Source organism: Protopterus annectens, chromosome 9.part0 (assembly GCF_019279795.1).
Source record: "Protopterus annectens isolate FY-2018-M chromosome 9.part0, PAN1.0, whole genome shotgun sequence".
Classification (NCBI taxonomy): domain Eukaryota; kingdom Metazoa; phylum Chordata; order Ceratodontiformes; family Protopteridae; genus Protopterus; species Protopterus annectens.
The window spans coordinates 1,470,619,018-1,470,640,669 of NC_056743.1; the positions used below are offsets into that span (position 1 = coordinate 1,470,619,018).

Below are 21,652 nucleotides of genomic sequence, written 5' to 3' on the forward strand. Positions count from 1 at the left end.
AATTAAATCAAGACAAGGGCCTTAATCCAGTCATTCCCCTATGCAAAAGTTAAAAAAAGGCAAATCCATTTTCTTATATCACACTCTTTTGTCCAGGCTTTCTCTTGTTTTTCACTGCAGTGCCTACATTTCTTAAAATTGAAAAAGAAGAAAGAAAAGAATAGGGCCACCTGTTTACTTTAGTATTCCTATTGCACCCAAAAGTAACTGAAAATCTTTACTTTATAGCATGCAGTATATGACATATATTAGAAAAATACTGTCAAGAACACATTTTTGTTTTACTTACAGTCAACTCTATCCTTCCTCATCTCCTATCTTAAATGTTTTTCCAAACATTAATGTCACAAAGTAGGGTGTATGCCTTTGAGTCTCCTACAAGTTCAACAAAGTCAAAAAGTCCAATATTTCCAAGTTTTCTTGTTCTGTCATACTTCACAGATGTAATTAATGCTTTGTAATTCCAGGTTTATTCATCAATTTCAAAGTTGCTGGTTTTCTTCCTGTTGATCTCCATCTCCCAAATACAGTTTCTGGTTCATTTCCAATGTACTTTTAATTCTTCTAGTCCACTCTTTTGCTTTTTTCTGTCTCTCAAGCATTTTCATCTGGATCATTGGAAAATGTTTCACTGGCATAGTATCTCTATGGGCTTTATTATCAAAAGAATAAGAAGCAGAATCCCATTCTGTTTGATAGCTCACTTTTTTTGGACAAACTTTTGTATTTCCGCCTTAGCATGTTCATAGGATAATAGAATTATAGGTGATTACTAGGCTTTTGACCCAGAATTCATTTTAAGCCTAGCCATTTCATCCCAAAGTAATACCATAGAAATGGTAGTCAATACCCAAGATTGCATTTAGTGATGACTGCCCATGTCCAGGAGGGTTGTGGGCTCTATCCCTGGTGATAATTTATGGTGCCCCATACACTCATCCAGGTTCCTTTTGAACATTGTTCCAGAGATGCAGCAGTCGCTGGGAAATAAATCTGTCCCTCCAGCATGTCCTATTTAAGTTGCAGGCCATATTTAGGTCCCTGGAATGGGTTGCCCTACTCCTGTTTAATTTACAGATATGCAGCAAGTTCATTAGGTTTGGGACTTGGATTGCTCTGTAGGCCAGGCATAAGTTTCCTTTAAGAAGTTGATATGATACAGAGTATAGTGACAGGGATTTTAGTCGGTCTGTGTAAGGCACATGCTGGAACCCCTTGATCTTCTTTGTTAGAAATCTCTGAGGTCTTTCTAATTGTTGCAGGTGCTTAGTATGGTACATGACAAATGGAGTATTGTACTCAGGATAAGTACCGAGTATAGGGGAGTTATAACTTCTTTTGCTCTCAAGGTGATGCCTTTACTAATCAAGTGTGCTAAATAGAAAGCTTTCCTTACTATAGTAGATACTAGGTGGTCAAAATTAAAGTTGAAGTCAACTTATGATCTCAGGTCCCTTACCACTTCATGGGTACTTAGGGTATTGGGTTGATTTGATAGTATGAGGGGACATTTTTTGTGTTGAAGGGAATGATGATGCATTTCTTTGCATTCAGTTTGAGACCATGACTAATGCACCAGTCATTGGTCTGAGTGAGACCCTATACTGACATTATTTGTGGATTCAATGATTTCTCCTAGTTTGTAGTTGTCTTTGACCTCAACTTCTGAGAAATATATATACCAAACAGTAGGGGGCCCAGCAGTGACCCCTGTAGAAACCCACTGGTAACAGGTCTGCTGACTGATGTGGAGTCATCCACTTTGATGGTGTGTGTCCAGTTTGTGAACAGTTGGCAACCCATCTTACAATGAAGGAGGGGTTTACATTCAGTTTGCTAAGTTTATCTGTAATGCGCGAATGTGAAATTGTGTGGAAAGCAGGATCTGCCCTTCACAAAGCCGAATTGGTTAGGATCCAGGGTTTGGAGGTCACCCATGTCTTCATTTCTGAGGTCCATAATGATATGTTCAATGGCTTTACAGATGATGCTGGTCAGCCTTATAGGTCTGTAATTCCCTGGCTCTATTGCTAGGCCACCTTTGTGGAGGACAATAACTGTTGCTGTTCTCCATTCCACAGGAACAAACCCTGTGGTTAGGCTATGATTGAAAAGAGTACTTAGTGGTGATGCTCGATCATGTTTTAGCCTGCTTAGAACACAGTTTTGAATGTCATCTCGTCCCATAGAGACTGTGTTTCTTGCCTTGGACAAGGCAATGATGATCTGCTCTTCAGATATGTGAGTTGGGGGTTAGTTCAGAGGAAGGCTTTTTGTAAGTTAGGAGGGGATAAGAGAGTGAAATTTTCACCCAGCTTATCTGCTAGCAGGTTTTCTATCTCTGTAGGGTCAGTGTGTTCGGCATCAAAAAATGATTTTTTCCCTCCAGGAAAAAAATTTTCTAAAAATAGCTGGATACAGTAGCTTGAATCTCACACTTGCTTCTAGATAATTCCCTGATTGTTGGAATACATTTCAACTCTTCTGCCTGGTGGACAGCAAGTAATCATTTTCCACAAACACTCTACTTCTCCCACTTTTAGTACTTTGTCCTTCTACCACATTTTTGTCAGAATCAAGTCTTTTTGCTGGTAGGATTGTATCTTTGCTATTTAAGGTCTGGGCTGCTTTCTCGCGGCCATGTTTAGGACATACAAATGATGTGCCCTTTCAATCAACAACTCCTGCTGTTGAATATCAGTCCAGTTGCTTATTTGTGCTTTCTTAAAATGAATACATTGTGTTTCTTCCAGTTTTTCTGGTACAACAGAAAATCACAGGCTTTCTCTACATGCTCTGTTCTCTGATTCTACCATTTTTGAAAATCTCTTCTTGAGCAGCCTCACACTCAGCTAGCCTTTTCTTCATTTCATCCTCTTATTTTGCAGTTTTATCATCTTATCTGAATATCTGTTTAAAGTTTCTTCCATTTTTCTAGCCTTTTATTATTTGAGTTGAAATACTCCTTCAGTGTTTTATTTATTTTAAGCAGCTTTGAGCACTTTTGACTTATTTTTTCTGTTAGATTACCTGAAGTCATGTCTTGCACCAAAGCTGGAGCTTGAACGTTTTTCGCTGAACAGCTGCAGGATTCTTCCCAGGCAGTGTTTTCTCCTCTCCTTTTGTGACTGATTTTCTTTCAGGTTCTCTGAATTTCTTTTTTTGCTGGCTTCCATATAGTGCACTTATTAGCCAGTTACTGAAATGTGCTCAAAAAGACAAATTCACTGGCAGTCTTTTCTGAGTTTCTGTTTTCATACTGGGAGAGCTGAAATTAACCTGTTACACAGTGTGTAGCCATCTTAGAAGTCCAAAGAACTGAAATTTTTTGTTTTTTTCTGGTCTAAATGATCAAATTACCAATAAATGTTATTTAAAATTGAGTCATTTAAGAAGTTAAATACATTGCTGTAAATAGGTGAAGTCATCTGACTTATTTGTAATGTATTAAAATGTGTTTTGAATAGAAACTTTACTTTCTGAAGAAGTTCATTTGAAAAGGACAAATGGATAAATGTAGTTACTGACTTATTATTTTCCTGTATAAGTGCTGTGTTTATCCAGCAGAGACAACTGAGTTTTGTTTGCTTGAGTGTTTGATTTCTGAAGCTACAGGAGTAGTTACGTGTGTTAATTTTTTCTCTTATAATTTTAAATTGATTATAGTGACTTAATTTTTACATGAATCACAAGTTCTTCAGGCAGAGCCATAGTTGTACTCTGTGAGCAACCCAGCCTTCAGATCCTTCAAGCACCCAATGGCAAATACTTCTTACAGGTTTGGCTCCAGATACATTTGTTTTGGATGAGATTTTCTGATTTTGGAAATGAGCCATCAATGGGCTCTTTAGGATCGCGCTTTTTCTGGTCCATGCTCCAGACAAATTTGTCAAAGATAGCTTTTGAAGTATATAAGGATCTAGACAGCATAGCTCTAAAGATCAGAGGGGCATGCAATCCCATCCACCATCTCAATACCATGAGCCTTAGAATGAGAGCACAATGTTATTTGTTCACAGTTTTAGGGATAATTGTTCTATCCAAATACTGCCAGTGAGAAGAATCAAAAGTCTTTTTGAAAATCTAGGAAAGAGGTGACTGCTGTGCATGTACCGAAGCATGAGAATCAGCTGAAATAACTTCTTGTTATGAGTGGAGTAAGGCTAGTAGTAACCACAGTTTGTCTGCTTATACCTTAGCATAAGGTTTCAACTGTTTCACGTATTCACAGCTTTTGAAAAGGCCAGCTCTGTTTTTGTTAATGGCTTACCCCCGTTTCATCATTTATTATTTGACACATTATTATTTCTCTTAATGTAACTCACCATATGCAGGCTTTGCTTCTGTTTTGCAGCTCGCTAACATAAGTATCTACAATTACTGTAGGACTTTATGTTTTTGTATAAGAACAAATCAAATAACTGTCAAGTTCTTTCTAGATTTTCAGTAATTCTTCAACATGTAAGTGCTGCTATTTTGTCTTTCTCTTTTTCTAGAAAATTAAGAGCTAGGTGCATTTGAGGTTTTGTTCCTAGTAACACACAGCTAAGGTCCATCTGCAGTGTCAATAGAAAAAACATCTTTCTTTTTTGGTGGTGGTGGGGGTAGGTTGGACTGTGCTGCTGTCTAAACTTAACTTTTCTTATCTTTTTGCAGTGAGTTTCTGTTGGATAATATTGAGTGAATCCCTTGTGAGCTGCTCAGTCTGTCCTAAAGGTAAGTCACTGATTTAACAGACAAAGGTAGCATGCACTGCAATTCTTTCTTGTGGTAAATAATTAATGCATCATGTACTATTATGCAAGTACCTCAGGCCATAGTAAAACTTTTCTAAATTGGGATTCTTGTTATTTTCGAATTCCTTGTGATAGTAATATTGGATACTAGCTGGTCTGCTGCCTCACAATAGTACTGTTTCTTTATGACTTATTAGTGTTTTATTAAACACAAAACTTACCTCAGTAAAGCACAGCTACAGCATATTATATGCGTCTGCTTGTCAGTACGAGTCTTTGATTTATTTGTTTTGTTTGTATTTATTTGTTTGTTTGGGTATAAGTGGAGTGACTTGAGTTACTTGAGCTTGTGGCACAAGATATATACATGAATGTATGTCATGCAAATATTTCCCCTTAGCTTGTATAACAGAAACGTGCAATCAGTGCCAGAAAGATAACATTAAAAGTGTTTCTACATGAGATTTTGATGGATGAAAAAAATGAATAGTAATTCATATCAGATAGGCACAAATGGCTGACCTATAATCTACTCTAAAGCCTCATGAACTACAATAAAGACTAGTAGGTGTTAAAATAACCTATTATTGAAGTAATGAGGACACCAACATCAATACATATTTACACAGGAACTATAAAGAAATATATTACTTTAGAGTGCTTGATTGACAGAAGAGGCCTATTAACTATTGCGTAACTCCATGTTCTTACTTTAATTCTTTAAGGAAAGCAGAAAAGAGTTTGAGCACTTACACTTACTAAACATATATACATATATCTATATATTTATATATTTTTTTTTAGATTACAGGCACTGCATTCTGCAGAAATTTCAAAATGCCATGATTGTGGTACGTGCAGTATTATCTCTCTGGAAAAATGGTCTTCAGTGTTTACTTCTCTTTTCATAAGACACCAAATATAAATGACCACATAAGCTACCACAAGCATTTGTTGATGAGGAAGATAAGCACACAAGTAATTTCAGATGATGGAAGTGCCCCAACAGCATTTGTTGCCTTATGAAATGTTTTCTGTTTCACATACAAGTCCTGTACAGATATTCTGGGTTCCCAAAGGATCTATAGTATTCTGGAAAATTTGCAGTTATATATGCAGTAGTACTGAAGCCAACAAATGCTGGTACTAACCTTCATTACAGAGATTATACAATATCTTTTGTTTGCAGGCATAAAGCTATTAAGAGGATGGCACCTGAATTAGTTTCAGATCATGATATCCTCAATGTGCATGGATTTCACAAGTAGCATAGAGTCCCCGTTACGTTAAGATTATAGACGTTATACTGCTTTTCCAACAGCTGACTTCAGATGAGTCAGTATTTCTGCAGTGACATGGTTAGAATGACTTTGACCATATTCGTGCAGGCTTTTGTGAAGCCAGACTGTCACAGTTACGAGAAGATCCTAGTTTCGTACAAACTGGCAACTGTAACAGTGTTTCTGTCTACAAAAATGTACACCCACTTCCATAACCCGTGAAAGTATTACTTCTGCATCCTCAGGTGTTTATAAATTTGACAAGGTTCAAACACACAAGTGGTTGGAGAAATACAGGCTCATTTGGAGCTCGTAATTCTATATCTCACTGTAAATTAAGGAGTGTGCATTGCTGCCATTACATTTGTGCCATCTGCATTGGGATGAATGCACTCTAGTCTTTCTTTGGTGGTTTACAGATATACTGATATATATATATATATATATATATATATATATATATATATTTCTTTTGGTCTTGCCTGTTTGTTTCATTGGACTAGGAAGGCAGTGTTGCAAACTAATAAGTAAACGTTCCTACTTTAGTAGTCGAACACTGCAGGTGATGTTTAACAGTGCATTTGTAAATAATTGTTGGTGTTACACTGGTTTAGTCTATCATATCATATAATTTCTTCATAATTTCACACGAGTAATTGTGTTGCACACAGATCTGTTTTTCTTGAAGAGGAGGGCAATGCCTGATGACAGAATTGCTTATCAGTGAGGCATGAGACTGCTCTTTTTCTTATTTCTTATCATTATCCTATCTCATTGAACTCATCTTGACCTTAGCATGCTGAGCACGACTTCTGAAATTACTGCCTATGCTCAGAATACTGGCATTGTTCATTCTGTTACATAATCATTGTTTCCATGTAATCCTTTTCTGTAGATTTTGTCATAGCTTATTTTTTGTTATTAATGCTCCTTAGTTTACATGTTTTTATAGACTGAGGCATTAGCTGACCAGAGTTATAACCTGTTTGGAAACATTTTCAGACTTCTGTCTGAGTAACTGGTCCCACTGTCCATTTTTTTGAATCCTAATCTGAGGCTTCAGATTTACAACTTTAGTTTGTGTAGATCTATCTGTAGTATTTAATCTTTAAAAGTCAACTTTTCTGAGGCAGCTACAGCCAACCAGCCACCGTACTTGTTATGCCCCTCTTAGTCTCCCTGCTGTATGCTTATAGCAAACATCAGCTGACCTGCACCAACAGCCGGCTATGTAGCATCTGTGACTTTGGTCAGGAGAACAGGCCTCAAGGGTTACTGCCTGTTTAATTTCTCCAAGTCTTTTGGGTTCATAGGTTCATAGATTAGTACTAGGCTAACTGCCCTTGCGAGCCATTTTTAAGCCTAGCCAATTATCCTTTGTGAGACTCAAACCCTGCACCTTGTGTTTGTAAGGCAAATACCTTAACCATTACACCACCCTCGCCCCTTTCTAATCATTCTAATATCATGATGGGAATTGGCCCTATTCCTAAGTCAAAGTCCATGAAATTAGTATTGTTTCAGTCTTTGATATTAACCAAATGTGCTCTTTGCAGCACCTGCAACAGTTAAGGTTTGGTCCCTGATATAGGACTTCAGATTTGCCACCTCTCCTTGGGTAGTTCATCTCCCCTCTTGCCCTCCAGTCTACTTAACAAATCCCCAAATTCCTCCAAGCTTTTACAATACTGAATTTTTATTTGTGTCAGAGCATTTCATACGTGATGTCCTATGAGATGACATGGGTACAGACTGGACTGGATGTGTCCGCACTCTACTATCATTGCAGCAAGACAGAACCATGGAATGTCCTGCATGCACCATAGCCTCATGCTATAGTACACTGTACAATGCATCCATTTTCTTACGTTAGATGCATTAAATTTCACACAGACATAAATATTCTATACTGTTCAAAGCATGTCACATGATATACATACTAACTGTTTATACATTTATGCAGAAATAACATGTTGCAATTATTTAATGCAATATAAATTTACATTCTTATTTAGCAGCTTTGGAAATTCATCTTTCCTATGACAGTATGCTACAAAAGTCATTTCATATGCAAATTTTGATAATTCGCCCAGTTTTCAACATCTTAATTACCTTGCCGTAGATGTGGGCTAAGTAATGCCAACGAGTCTATAACACCCTACTAGAGATGCAGAGATGCAGTAGCGGTATATAATATGCAACTGTATTTTTAGCAAAGATTCTAAATATAAGCCTGTATGAAACCTCAAATTATTTTCCCAGCCAAACATGCAGCACATAAAATGTGCAAAGCTGTGTAAGACTCATGAAGTGGTCTGTTGTGTAAAGTGTATTAGAATTTGGAACTATACCTAATTATATATAAAAATGTTCATGCCAGAGCTCTGCTTTTCCTGACTCTCCCACTTCTTGCCAAAGATGGTGATGACATAAATGTATTAAAGCTTCCTACAGAGCTGAGTGACTTTGCAAACAAGATGGTTAAATGTGAAAATGGGACATTTTAAAGGAAATGCAAGAATCTAAAATGTTTTGTTAAATGCGGAAGTGAACTTGCCTTAAGAGACATTGCTGACTGCATACATCTAATGATGATTTGTTTCAAGACAACCCTCTGAAAAAGAAATCCTTCTATGTTAAAAAGTTCAACTGCTCAAAACGTTCGGTTATTTTTGCTTACATCTGGGAGTGTACTGATGAGCTTTGTGGGCAGGAAAGAGAGACAGCTTGCTGTTTAGAGTTATTGTCATTGTTGCCTATGAATTCTACCTGTGAGTGCTCTGCAAGTGTTTTTTATTTATGATTTTGCCCCCACCCCCATTACCTCTTGCTGTTAATTTCTGCCCTTAGCTAATTAGCCCATGGTACCTATCTCTCCCTTTTTCTGCATCTACTCTGCTAGATCTAGGATGGGACAGGGGATCCCAGCTGAATTCAGCTGTAGCCCTGCTGGTGGGTCTCCCCTTTCCATGGAGAGAATAACCTTGAGGCATACAATTTTAAAGGCATTCTGTTTCCTCCATAAAAAAAAGTAAAACTTGGGGGCATTACATACATGGTTATATGTGTTTTATTGATATGGGGAAAGGAACTTTAGTGAGGCAGAGCAAACATGATGACATAGACATTATTACCCATGCCACTCACTCATATCCCCCTGTTATTATAGCATGATTGCCACCAGGGAGATGTGACCTTGTCTCCATCAGGGAGTGTCTCATTGGATGAAAATCCCTGTCCTTCTCCTAGGATAGGCAAGCTGGCAGAGAGCCTTTATTCCCACCTCCCTATCCAAGACAAGATCCTTTAGTGCTTAAACCTCTAATTGAACTTAGGTTATCTGAGCCACAGCCATGGCTCCATCTCTTTGTGTTACAGAGGTGGGGATAGTGCACTGCAGCTCTTAGATTTTTGGTAGTTAGATTGCAATACATCTTCAGCTGATAGTACCAATAGGACTAGATTCGTTGTTAGTGTTTTTCAAAGCAAAATATGTCTGTTTAACTGTTTTTGTTTTGTACTTCTCTGTGAAAGTAAATACTTGTTTGTTTGTTTAATTTTCAAAGTGCATTTCTTAACAATAAATGTCTATAATAAAGAATTTCACTATTCAATTTCAAAAACATATAGCTGGTGTTTTATTGATGTATATAAAGGTAAATATTTAACCTGGGGAACTATTAACTGTTGGCATCTGCCTCTTGAAGAGTGACTGTTTTATCTATACCTACCAAATAATTATATTATGGCTGGCTCATTTTGAGACTGCATTCTTGACATGCTAAATTTGTTCTAACTTCTGGCAGCATGGTATCATAAAGTCAGGAAGGCTGCCACCACTAGATAGGTATCAATAGCCAAACCTGAAAATATTGTTTGTGTATGACTGCAAAACTGTTATAGCCAAGTTTCAATTACTGTTGCTACAAAAGCACAGGAGGACATTGAACTGAGAGCAAAATGGGTGAAATCCTGGGAAGCCGATATCATAACCATATTCTGCAGTTGTTCAGTGTAAAGCTTATTTGGGTATGGAAGATGTAGGTCACAAACTGAGGCAGCAATGTACATTTTCTGCATGGTCTTAAGACCAAGTGTCAGTTGTGTATTAGACCGGTCGTTGGTGCAGATTAATACATTTCATCCCTCACAATTTCAATAGGTACAACAGTCATAACTGTAAGATGTCATGATCAGCAATTTCAGTCTTAACTAGCAATTCAGGTTATGTTTTGGTTCATAGGTTGGTACTAGGCTATCAGCCCTAGGGCCTATACAAGCCTAGCCATGACAATTCCCTGGCTATTTTTTTCCCCACACTATTTACTGGCTTTTGCAAAGCCATTGTCAGTGTAATTGCACATCTCTGGAACAGTCTCTTTCTCTGGCAATTGAATCTCTTCTTGTACAGCAGTGTCCTGTATTGATATTATTTCAGACAATTCAGTATTTTGAGTTGAGAAGAGTCCAGTCCTGTCTAAGTCTATGATTGCACAAGAACCTCAGTCCATCTCTATTTTCAACAATATATAGCATCAGTGTATATAACTGATCTAAAACTAAGTCAGGTACCACAGAAAAGGAACTCAGTACAGCCTTGCAGTTCAAAAGTTCAGCTGGTTTAATAGTAGTTTAAGTAGTAGGTAAACTACTATTAAACCAGCTGAAGTTTTGAACTGCAAGGCTGTACTGAGTTCCTTTTCTGTGGTACCTGAATTTGTTTTAGTTTAAAGTTTCCTTGCTGGGTGCCAGTTTGAGTTTCTTGGAGTCGTATACAAGTGGATCTGCTGCAGCAGTGTTATTTTGCTTCAAATTGTGGTCAGATGGGATTCTGAACTTCTGTCTGTCCAAACATTAGGTAGACAGTATTTTAGCTGATTTGTGATAATATAGTGTTTTGCTTTTGCTTAGATTTATGCCAGGTTGACTTTACATTCAGCATTTTCTCTGGCTGAAATAATGAAGTAAGTAACTGTTTTCTTTTTTTGTGTCATCAATAAATGAGCAGGACACAGTCCAACCAATTGCAATAGGGTATTTCTGCATTCAAGAAGAGCTAGGCAGCAAGCTTATCTTTAGATGCAACACACTTTTCATGATGTTTTTTTCAGTTTCCATAAGTCTTTTAAGCTACCTAATGAACTTTGGGTACCTTGGAGAAGGGCTGCTGTGCTGAATTTCCCAGTCCTGAGAGAATGTAGAAAATTCTTGGCTGATGAAGGAACTTCAGACCATTGTCAAAGGTGAAAATGTCAGGGATGCCATGATGAGAAAAACTCCTCTCATCAGGGTAATGCCTGGCTGTAAAGATGCATCTATTATTTTGATGGTTTTGGGTACTTAGAATAATACTCCACATAGATGTAATAGCAATTGTCCTTGAACTGGAATGTATCAGCAGCTGCATTACTCCATGGCCTGTCAGGTACTTCAGGTAATATCAGTGTTTTCAGTGAGGTTGCTGTGAACCATATTGTAAATCTGACAGTTTTTGACCATGTGTTACTGGATGGGATACACCAAGCCAAGCAATATGGCATATGCCCTATCTTTACACTAGCCACTTAGCATTAACCAGATATGTGTTATGTTTTCTATCCATCATTTTATTATACTGCTGGTTTGGCACAATCACTGTGCTGGATCTGAACTACAGTCTTTGTGAAACATGAATCTCATTACATGAAGTGTAGTAGATTTAGACAGGTAATGCAACATTTTTCATCTCATGTGGCTATCCTGACAGTACTGAATTTCTTTAGCATTTGCAGCTCCATATCCTTTTTGGTGTTGCAGGTAAATTCCTGTAACAAATGGACAAGTCCAGCAAGTAACTCAACATAATGCCCAAACATGAAAAAAAAAATCATGTTTTTGTTTGTAATTTGTGTTCCTGCATCACTGCACACTTTAATCTGCTTCCTAGGCAATACAGACTGTACTTCAGGAATCTTTAAAGCTTCTGCCTTATGAGGCTGTGAAAACCATCAACACCTGAACACCATTGAACCCATTCAACCCAAATCTAAAAATGTGATTTAGGAGACTGACTGGGTGACATTTACAAATGAAACTGCATAAAAGTACTGTTCAACCGTTTGACTGAATCATAACAAAATTAAACATAGGTAAAAGCTACAACCCTACACAAAAATCATTTAATTAAAATAGTTGTCACATTTTTTTAAACATTATTTGAACAAATGCCTGTAAGTCTGTGAAAATTCTCAAATGTTCAGCAATCCTATTGACACCTTTACATGAACAATACTAAATTTCAGCAGCTCATTTTGAAAATGCAATTTACAGAACTCACTGTGAAATGAATTTGCAAATGGAATTTCACAAAACAGCACATAACATGAATACGCTGGAAATTTCATACGTAAATTCCACATAATTATGAGTTATAACAATGTATAGCAATCAGATAAAATGAACAGAGGAACAGTTTTAAATTAAAATAATGTACAAATATGTAGCCATCATACATAAACAATGAAATGCAAAGCCAACGTGGTATAAATATAACTGTCTACTTTATAAGTGTAGCAAGGCACTTTGGAGTCGTTATATTTCCATTCTGTTGTGGCATATTTGTTCAGCTGATCAAATTTTATTTGCGGCAGTATGCTTTACTGCAGTTCATTGGATTGTATGAGATTGCATTACACTTTCAATAATTTATCTTTTCTCCATTGTAATGTGATTATAAAGTTGGTATATGCAACTTAGAGATGGAGTGTGGGCAAAGCCCCACACACATGAGGTACAGAGTAGCTTGCCCTTGTAAAAACCAGATTTTTTTCCGGGGTACAGAGTGGCTTGCTATTGTAAAAACAAGTTTTTTTTTTTTGCATTTTTTTAATGTTTCTCTAGTTACAATTTTCAGTATTGAAATTTTGGAAAGTGTAATTCACAGTATTTTAATTAATTTGAACATAGGGAGACCCTTGGGTGTATGCACGGTATATACATGACTAAATGTTCAGAGACAGCAACGCACTCACCCTTTTGGGTTTGTGCATCTCAGCAAAGCTGGGTGTGCACTAAAATCTGTAGACTGAACACCCATTTACACCTCGATATCAACATAGATAACTACATGTATATCCCATTTATGATTCATGACTGTAGCCTGTCAGCTATGAGACTGACAACAGTCTGATTGAAACCAAAAGAATAATAAACACTTCACTGTAAATTCACAACATGCCTTTTACAAAACAACACATATTTCTACATATTTCTCAGGTAAGGCAAGTCTTCTTCCCATCCCTGCTGGAAGCTGTGCCCCCATCGTTACTAAAATAGTTTCAGTCTGAATTTGCACACCTTTGAAGTAAATGAAGATATATCGGTGTCTTTTCACCATGGGGTTATAATGTGTCAGTAGGGTAGCAGCAGAACTTGTTCTTCTACAAACATATGTATGGATGTGGGCTGCTTTGGTAAATGAAGATATATTGGTGTCTTTTCACCATGGGGTTATAATGTATCAGTAGGGTGGCGACAGGCCCCTCTCTTCTACAAACATATGTATATATGTGCGCTGATTTGGTAAATGAAGATATAGTGGTGTCTTTTCACCATGGGGGTTATAATGCATCAGTAGGGTGGCAGCAGACACTGCTCTTTTACAAACATATGTACAGATGAGCGCTGCTTTAGTAAATGAAGGTATATCAGTGTCTTTTCACCATGGGGCTTGTAATGTAACAGTAGGGTGGCAGCCAGCCCTGCTCTTCTACAAACCTGCATATAGATGTGCGCTGCTTCAGTAAATGAAGATATATTAGTGTCTTTTCACCATGGGGTTATACATTATCAGTAGGGTGGCAGCAGGTCTTGAACTTCTACAAACATACATATAGATGTGCACTGATTTGGTAAATGAAGATATAGTGGTGTCTTTTCACCATGGGGTTATAATGTATCAGTAGGGTAGCAGCAGGCCCTACACTTCTACAAACATATGTATAGATGTGTGCTGCTTTGGTAAATGAAGATATATTGGGTTCTTTTCACCATGGGAGTTATAATGTATCAGTAGAGTGGCTGCAGGTCCTGCTCTCCTACAAACATACGTACAGATGTGCACTGCTTTGATAAATACAGATATATTGGTGTCGTTTCACCATGGGGTTATAATTTATTAGTAGGTTCTAGCAGGCACTACTCTTCCACAAACATACATACAGATGTGCGCTGCTTTGGTAAATGAAGATATATTGGTGTCTTTTCACTGTGGGGTTATAATGTATCAGTAGTGTGGCAGCAGGCCCTGCTGTTCTTCAAACTTATGTATAGATATGCGCTGCTTTGGTAAATGAAGATATATTGCTGTCTTTTCATGATGGGGGTTATAATGTATCAGTAGGGTGGTAGCAGGCTCTGCTTTTCTTCAAACTTATGTATAGATGTGCACTGCTTTGGTAAATGAAGATATATTGGTGTCTTTTCACCATGGGGTTATAATGTATCAGTAGGGTGGCAGCAGGCCCTGCTCTTCTTTAAAAGTACATACAGATGTGTGCTGCTTTGTTAAATGAAGATATGTTGGTGTCTTTTCACCATGGGGTTATAATGTATCAGTATGGAGGCAGCAGGCCATTTTGTTCGACAAACATACATACAGATATGTGCTGCTTTGGTAAATGAAGATATATTGGTGTATTTTCACTATGTGGGTTATAATGTATAAGTTGGGTATTAGCAGGCCCTGCTGTTCTTCAAACGTGTGTATAGATGTGTGCTGCTTTGGTAAATGAAGATATACTGGTGTCTTTTCACCATGGGGGTTATAATGAATCATTAGGGTAGCAGCAGGCGCTGCTGTTCTTCTAACATAGGTATAGATGTATACTGCTTTGGTAAATGAAGATATATTGGTGTCTTTTCACCATTGGGGTTATAATGCATCAGTAGGGTGGCAGCAGGCCCTGCTATTCTACAAATGTACGTATAGATGTGTGCGGCTTTGATAAATGAAGATATATTGGTGCCTTTTCACCATGGGGTTATAATGTATCAGTAAGGTTGCAGCAGGCCCTGCTATTCTACAAATGCACGTATAGATGTGTGTGGCTTTGATAAATGAAGATATACTGGTGTCTTTTCACCATGGGGGTTATAATGCATCAGTAGGGTGGCAGCAGGCCCTGCTGTTCTTCAAACATACATATAGATGTGTGATGTTGTGGTAAATGAAGATATACTGGTGTCTTTTCACTGTGGGGTTATAATGCATCAGTAGGATGGCAACAGGCCATGCTCTTCTGCAAACATACGTACAGATTTATGCTGCTTTTATAAATGAAGATATATTGGTGTCGTTCATCATGGGGATATAATGTTTCAGCAGGGTGGCAGCAGGCCCTGCTCGTCTTCAAACGTTGGTATAGATGTGTGCTGCTTTTGTAAATGAAGATATATTGGTGTCTTTTCACCATTGGGGTTATAATGTATCACTTGGGTAGCAGCAGACCCTGCTGTTCTTCAAACATACATACAGATGTGCGCAGCTTTGGTAAATGAAGATATATTGTTGTCTTTTCACAATGGGGGTTATAATGCATCAGTAGGGTTGCAATGGGCCCTGCTGTTCTTCAAACATATGTATGGATGTGTGCTGTTTTGGTAAATGAAGATATACTTGTGTCTTTTCACTGTGGGGTTTTAATGCATCAGTAGGGTGGCAGCAGGCCTTTTTCTTCTACAAACATACATACAGATGTGCACTGCTTTGGTAAACAAAGCTATATTGGTGTCTTTTCACCATGGTGTTATAATGTATCAGTAGGGAGGCAGCAGCCCTGCTCTTCTTCAAATGTAGGTATAGATGTGCACTGCTTTGTTAAATGAAGATATATTAATGTCTTTTCACCATGGGGTTATAATGTATCACTAGGGTAGTAGTTTGTTCGACAAACATATGTACAGATGTGCGCTGCTTTGGTAAATAAAGATATACTGGTGTCTTTTCACAATGGGGGTTATAATGCATCAGTAGGGTTGCAATGGGCCCTGCTGTTCTTCAAACGTATGTATGGATGTGCGCTGCTTTGGTAAATGAAGATATACTGGTGTCTTTTCACTGTGGGGTTTTAATGCATCAGTAGGGTGGTAGCAGGCCTTGCTCTTCTACAAACATACATACAGATGTGCACTGCTTTGCTAAATGAAGATATATTAGTGTCTTTTCACCATGGGGTTATAATGTATCAGTAGGGTGGCAGCAGGCCCTGCTCTTCTATAAACATATGTACAGATGTGCACTGCTTTGTTAAATGAAGATATAGTGGTGTCTTTTTACCATGGGGTTATAATGTATCACTAGGGTGGCAGAAGGCCCTGCTCTTCTACAAGCATGCATATAGATGTGCGCTGCTTTGTAAAATGGATATTGTGGTGAATTGTCAGTTTAATGGCATTTAGTTTTCTGGCACTCAGGCTGGCATGAATCTATTTTTAGATTACTCTGTAAGCTAACTAGGTTTTTATGTCAGAGCATCTTTTTAAGAGTGTGTTTGTTTTTTGTTTATTTACTGTAATAGTGAAAAGTTATGAGGAGAAGAGGTGGAAGGCATGCCCGAAGGCAGGTAAAGGCTAGAACTGTGATAGTGGGGGTTGGAACTTTGAATGTTGGCAGTATGACTGGTATAGGGAGAGAGCTAGCTGATATGATGGATCGAAGGACGGTTGGTATATTGTGTGTGCAAGAGACCAGATGGAAGGGGAGCAAGGCTAGGTGTATTGGAGGCGGTTTCAAATTGTTTTATCATGGTGTGGATGGGAGGAGAAATGGCGTAGGCATTATCCAGAAGGAACAGTATGCTAAGAGTGTTTTGGAGGTGAAAAGAGTGTCGGATAGAGTGATGTTTATGATGCTGGGAACTGATGGTGTAATGATGAATGTTGTTAGTGCATATTCTCCACGAGTTGGGTGTGCGATGGATGAGAAAGAAAAATTTTGGAGTGAGTTGAATGAAGTAGTGATGACTGTACCCAAGGGTGAGAGACTGGTGATTGGAGCAGATTTCAATGGGCATGTTGGTGAAGGGAACAGAGGGGATGAGAAAGTGATGGGTAGGTATGGTGTTAAGCAAAGGAATGCAGAAGGTCAGATGGAAGTGGATTTTGCGAAAAGGATGGACATGGCTGTGATGAATACGTATTTTAACAAGAGGGAGGAGCATAGGGTGACATACAAGAGTGGAGGAAGATGCACACAGGTGGATTATATCTTAGGTAGAAGGGCCAATTTGAAGGAGATTAGGGACTGTAAAGTTGTGGCAGGGGAAAGTGTAGTTAGGCAGCATGGGATGGTGGTTTGTAGGATGACCTCGATGATCAAGAAGAGGAGGACGAGTGTGAAGGCAGCACCAAGGATCAAATGGTGGAAATTGAAAAAGGGTAATTGTGAGGTGATGTTCAGGGAAGAGTTAAGACAGGCACTGGGTGGCAGTGAAGAGTTACTGAATAGTTCAGTAACTACAGCAGAGCTAGTAAGAGAGATGGCTAGAAAGGTGCTTGGTGTGACATCTGGAAAGAGGAAGGAGGACAAGGAGACCTGGTGGTGAAATGAAGAAGTACAGGAGAGTATACAGAGAAAGAGGTTAGAGAAGAAGAAGTGGGATTGTCAAAGAGATGAAGAAAGTAGACAAGAGTATAAGGAGATGAGGTGCATGGCAAAGAGAGAGGTGGCGAAGGCTAAGGATAAGGAATATGAAGAGTTGTATAAAAGGTTGGACACTAAGGAGGGAGAAAAGGGCCTGTACCAATTATCTAGACAGAGGGACCGAGCTAGTAAAGATGTGCAGCAAGTAAGGGTGATAAAGGATAATGAGGGAAACATACTCACAAGCGAGGAGAGTGTGTTGAGCAGATGGAAAGAGTACATTGAGGGGTTGATGAATGAAGAGAATGAGAGGGAGAGAAGGTTAGATGATGTGTGGATAGTGAATCATGAAGTGCAGTGGATTAGCAAGGAGGAAGTAAGGATAGCTATGAAGAGGATGAAGAACGGAAAGGCTGTTGGTCCAGATGATATACCTGTGGAAGCATGGAGGTGTTTAAGTGAAATGGCAGTGGAGTTTTTAACTAGATTGTTTAATGAAATCTTGGAAAGTGAGAGGATGCCTGAGGAATAGACAAAAAGTGTTTTGGTACCGATTTTTAAGAATAGACCAGCTATGTTATATGGGTTGGAGACAGTGGCATTGACAAAAAGGCAGGAATCAGAGCTTGACATGGCAGAGCTGAAGATGTTAAGATTTGTACTGGGTGTGACGAGGATGGACAGGATTAGGAACAAGTATATTAGAGGGTCAGCCCAAGTTGGAAGGTTTGGCGACAAAGCCAGAGAGGCAAGATTACGTTGGTTTGGACATTTGCTGAGGAGGGATGCAGAGTATATTGGGACAAAGATGCTAAGGTTGAAGCTGCCAGGTAACAGAAAAAGAGGAAGGCCTAAGATAAGGTTTATGGATGTGGTGAGAGAGGACATGCAGGTGGTTGGTGTGACAGAGCAAGATGCAGAGGACAGGAAGAAATGGAAACAGTTGATCTGCTGTGGCGACCCCTAACAGGAGCAGCTGAAAGAAGAAGAAAAAGATGTAGTGAAAAGTTATACTCTACAGAAATGTACACTGTGGCTGAACAACTACATTTATGGGATTGTGGGCTAGACTCTGGAAATCAGTGTAGAATTCCAAAATCCTACTTGCACTACTGCCTAAAACATTCACTAGCCATCTGCCAATCTGTGCTACATGACATCAAGGAAAAGTCCTTAAAGCACACTATTACACTTGGCTGCAGAATGTTAAAAGATATTAACACTTTTGCTTTTAATAATGTATTTAACTACATTGAGATGCTCTTCCTTTGATTCTGCTGTTAAATATTTGAGTTCTCCCCCACCCACCGTTCTCAGTAACATGGCCTATATAACATAATGCAGAGTTGGATAAGGTCACTGACTTGGTCCAGTCTGGTGAACTTAGAACAAATGTTTCTTAGCGGTAATCCATGGGATGAATTGTACCAACATGAGACATCTGAATCTCTCAGTCACTTTGGAGATGCTAATAAGTGCATTAAAGTCATCTGGCAGTTAATTCAGGGGACTAAAGCATTAACTTGTTAATGAGTTGTTTCCGGTGCTAAGGGTACAGGGTTTGAATCTTTCCATCTTCATTTCACTGCTGTGTGACCTTGAGCAAGGCAGTTAACTAGACAGTGCTTTGGTGCAATTGGACATTTGAGCTATGCTCCTTAATGGTCTTCTAGGCTGCATGCTTAGTAACTAGCGACAAAATGTACAAAGAATGGTAAGAAATGCTATTTCTGAACTAGCAAATATCTAATGCTAACAATCCTAAACATTTGTCAACCAACTCTTGCTGGCTCCTTTTCTTATTCATTCTCAGCTGATACTGTCAAACAATTCCATAGCTACTTAGGCAGTATCATTTCCAAAAACCACTGCATCATCCCTGATAACAGTATTTCCAGCAGTAGACATTTCCTGCTCACCTAGCTTGTCATTAGAAATTTGTTGTTGAGTCTTAAGCATTGCTCTCTTGCCGATGACAGCTTGCCATTTCACTTTCTAAGAACTTTTCTTCAGTTTGCTACTCAGTTACTATCATCATTAAAACTTCTTATTCCATAACTAGAATGACTAGAAGAAGCCTCTGGGGTAGTAGCCCTAAAATGTTGTTATAAAACAAGCATTCTTCAGGTCACAAAAAAAATGGAATCATACAAGTGTATTTCATTTTCCAGTCATTTTGCCAGTCATTGAGTCATTGTATCTCAGTCAGAATGGCCAGCTGGACCCTTATCCTTGTTTCTGTTTCCCTGTTACTAGCTTTCTTCATAATTAGTCTGCTGCATCTGGACTACTGTCTTAAGTTAGCCTACAGGTTTGCAATCAAACCTCCCATTTACAGACTCCTCTCCCAGAATAAAGATTAACTGTCCTTCATAATAACTGTTGGAGTGAATGATTTTAACAAGGTTGTTCCTGCAAAATGGAATATTCTTCTTTTGGAAATTAGAAATGAAGCCAGCTGTATAAACTTTGGATCCAAAATGAAACCTCACTTCACCATAATATATGCGGACTGTTGATTTGGAGAAATGGCTAACATCATGACTAAGCTTAAAGGTAAATTACTTCCACAACTGAAAATAATAGGCCTTAATGTTCAGAATGTTCTGTTTAATACACTTAATAGTATATTGAAATAAAAGTTTGCTATTATTGCTTTCCTTACCTGTGTAGATTACATTTATACATTTGTCATCATCACCATCAACTCCCTTTTCCCATTTTCATGGGGTCAGGCTGCTGCATTAAGTGTTGCCACTTCTCTCAGCTCAGAAACACTGACCTTTTTTGTCAGTCATGTCCACCTTTCTGACATCTTTTCTTACATAATCCACTCATCTCTTGGCTGGATATCCCCATTTCCTCTTGTCTTCTTCCTGTCTCTTGCAAATCTTCTTTACCAAATCACATACTGCTTTCCTATATATTGACCTGAATCACCACACTCTGTTCTCCATAACCGTCTATGTAATTGGGACTACCATGGCTTCTGCTCTGATGTCCTCATTTCTTCATCTCTCCAACAGTGCGCTTCCTACCACCCATCTCAGGCACTTCATTTCTATTTTCTAAAACTTTGTCAGCTGCTTTGCTTTCACTGTGCAGGTTTCAGTGCCAGAGAAACACTGATTGAATCACTGTTTTGCACTCCTTACTTTCACCTTCTTTTGCGGTAGCGTTGTCGCCTCACAGTAAAATGCTGTCCGGTTCGATTCTCAGTTAGAGCGTCTTCTGCGTGGAGACATGCGTGAATGGGCATACCTTCGTTAAAGGTTGTGCATCAGGGCTGGTAACTCGGCACGTAAAAATCAACTACCAATCATTAGCGGACCGGAGTTCCGCTGTGGCGACCCCTAACCGGGAAAAGCCAAAAGACACAACAACAACAGCAACAACTTTCAACTTCTTTGGCATTCGTCATGTAGAACAGTGATTGCTTATACCTTGATGCAGAATTCAAAGTTAGTGCTGCAGTAACTGGAACACAGGAAATAACAATAAGCAAACAAATCCAATGTCAAGAAAGTCAAAGAAGTTTAATGCAAAGCTTTTGGGTAAACCACCCTTCTTCAGTGCTAATAAAACAATGTTAGAATGCAAGCATTGAATAGGAGCACATAATATCACATGATCACAGTTGGCTTATCACAACCCCCCCCCCCCCATTTTTCAAGACATTTTAAACAATATTACTCTTTTTTTATAAAAAACATATTCAAAGATAATCCATCTTTCTTCTAACTAAAATGGGTTTTATACTAACTGTATATCGAGTCAGCACACAATCTGACTATCCATTCATACTCTTTATTTTCTAAAACATTATTTATATTACCACCTCTCACTTCCTTCATACCATATCTAAGACTAAACTTAAAGCAATGCTCAGGGCCATTTTCTATAATGTGTTTACTCAATGCATTAGTATGGGTACTTCTACAAATTTCTGACTTATGGTCTACTATTTGCTCTCTCAGTTTCCTTGTGGTCTTACCCACATAAAATGCTAACCATTT

The 21,652-nt window shown here is 38.5% G+C and overlaps 1 long non-coding RNA gene across 1 annotated transcript in view; it reads left to right on the forward strand.

Moving 5' to 3' along the window:
• The first annotated feature begins 4,653 nt into the window (after positions 1–4,653).
• The window catches only part of LOC122810960, a 405,942-nt gene continuing 388,943 nt past the window's right edge, over positions 4,654–21,652 (forward strand). Inside the window, exon 1 of the long non-coding RNA XR_006366165.1 lies at positions 4,654–4,716. This is a non-coding gene — a long non-coding RNA (uncharacterized LOC122810960). The remainder of the gene's footprint in view (positions 4,717–21,652) is intronic.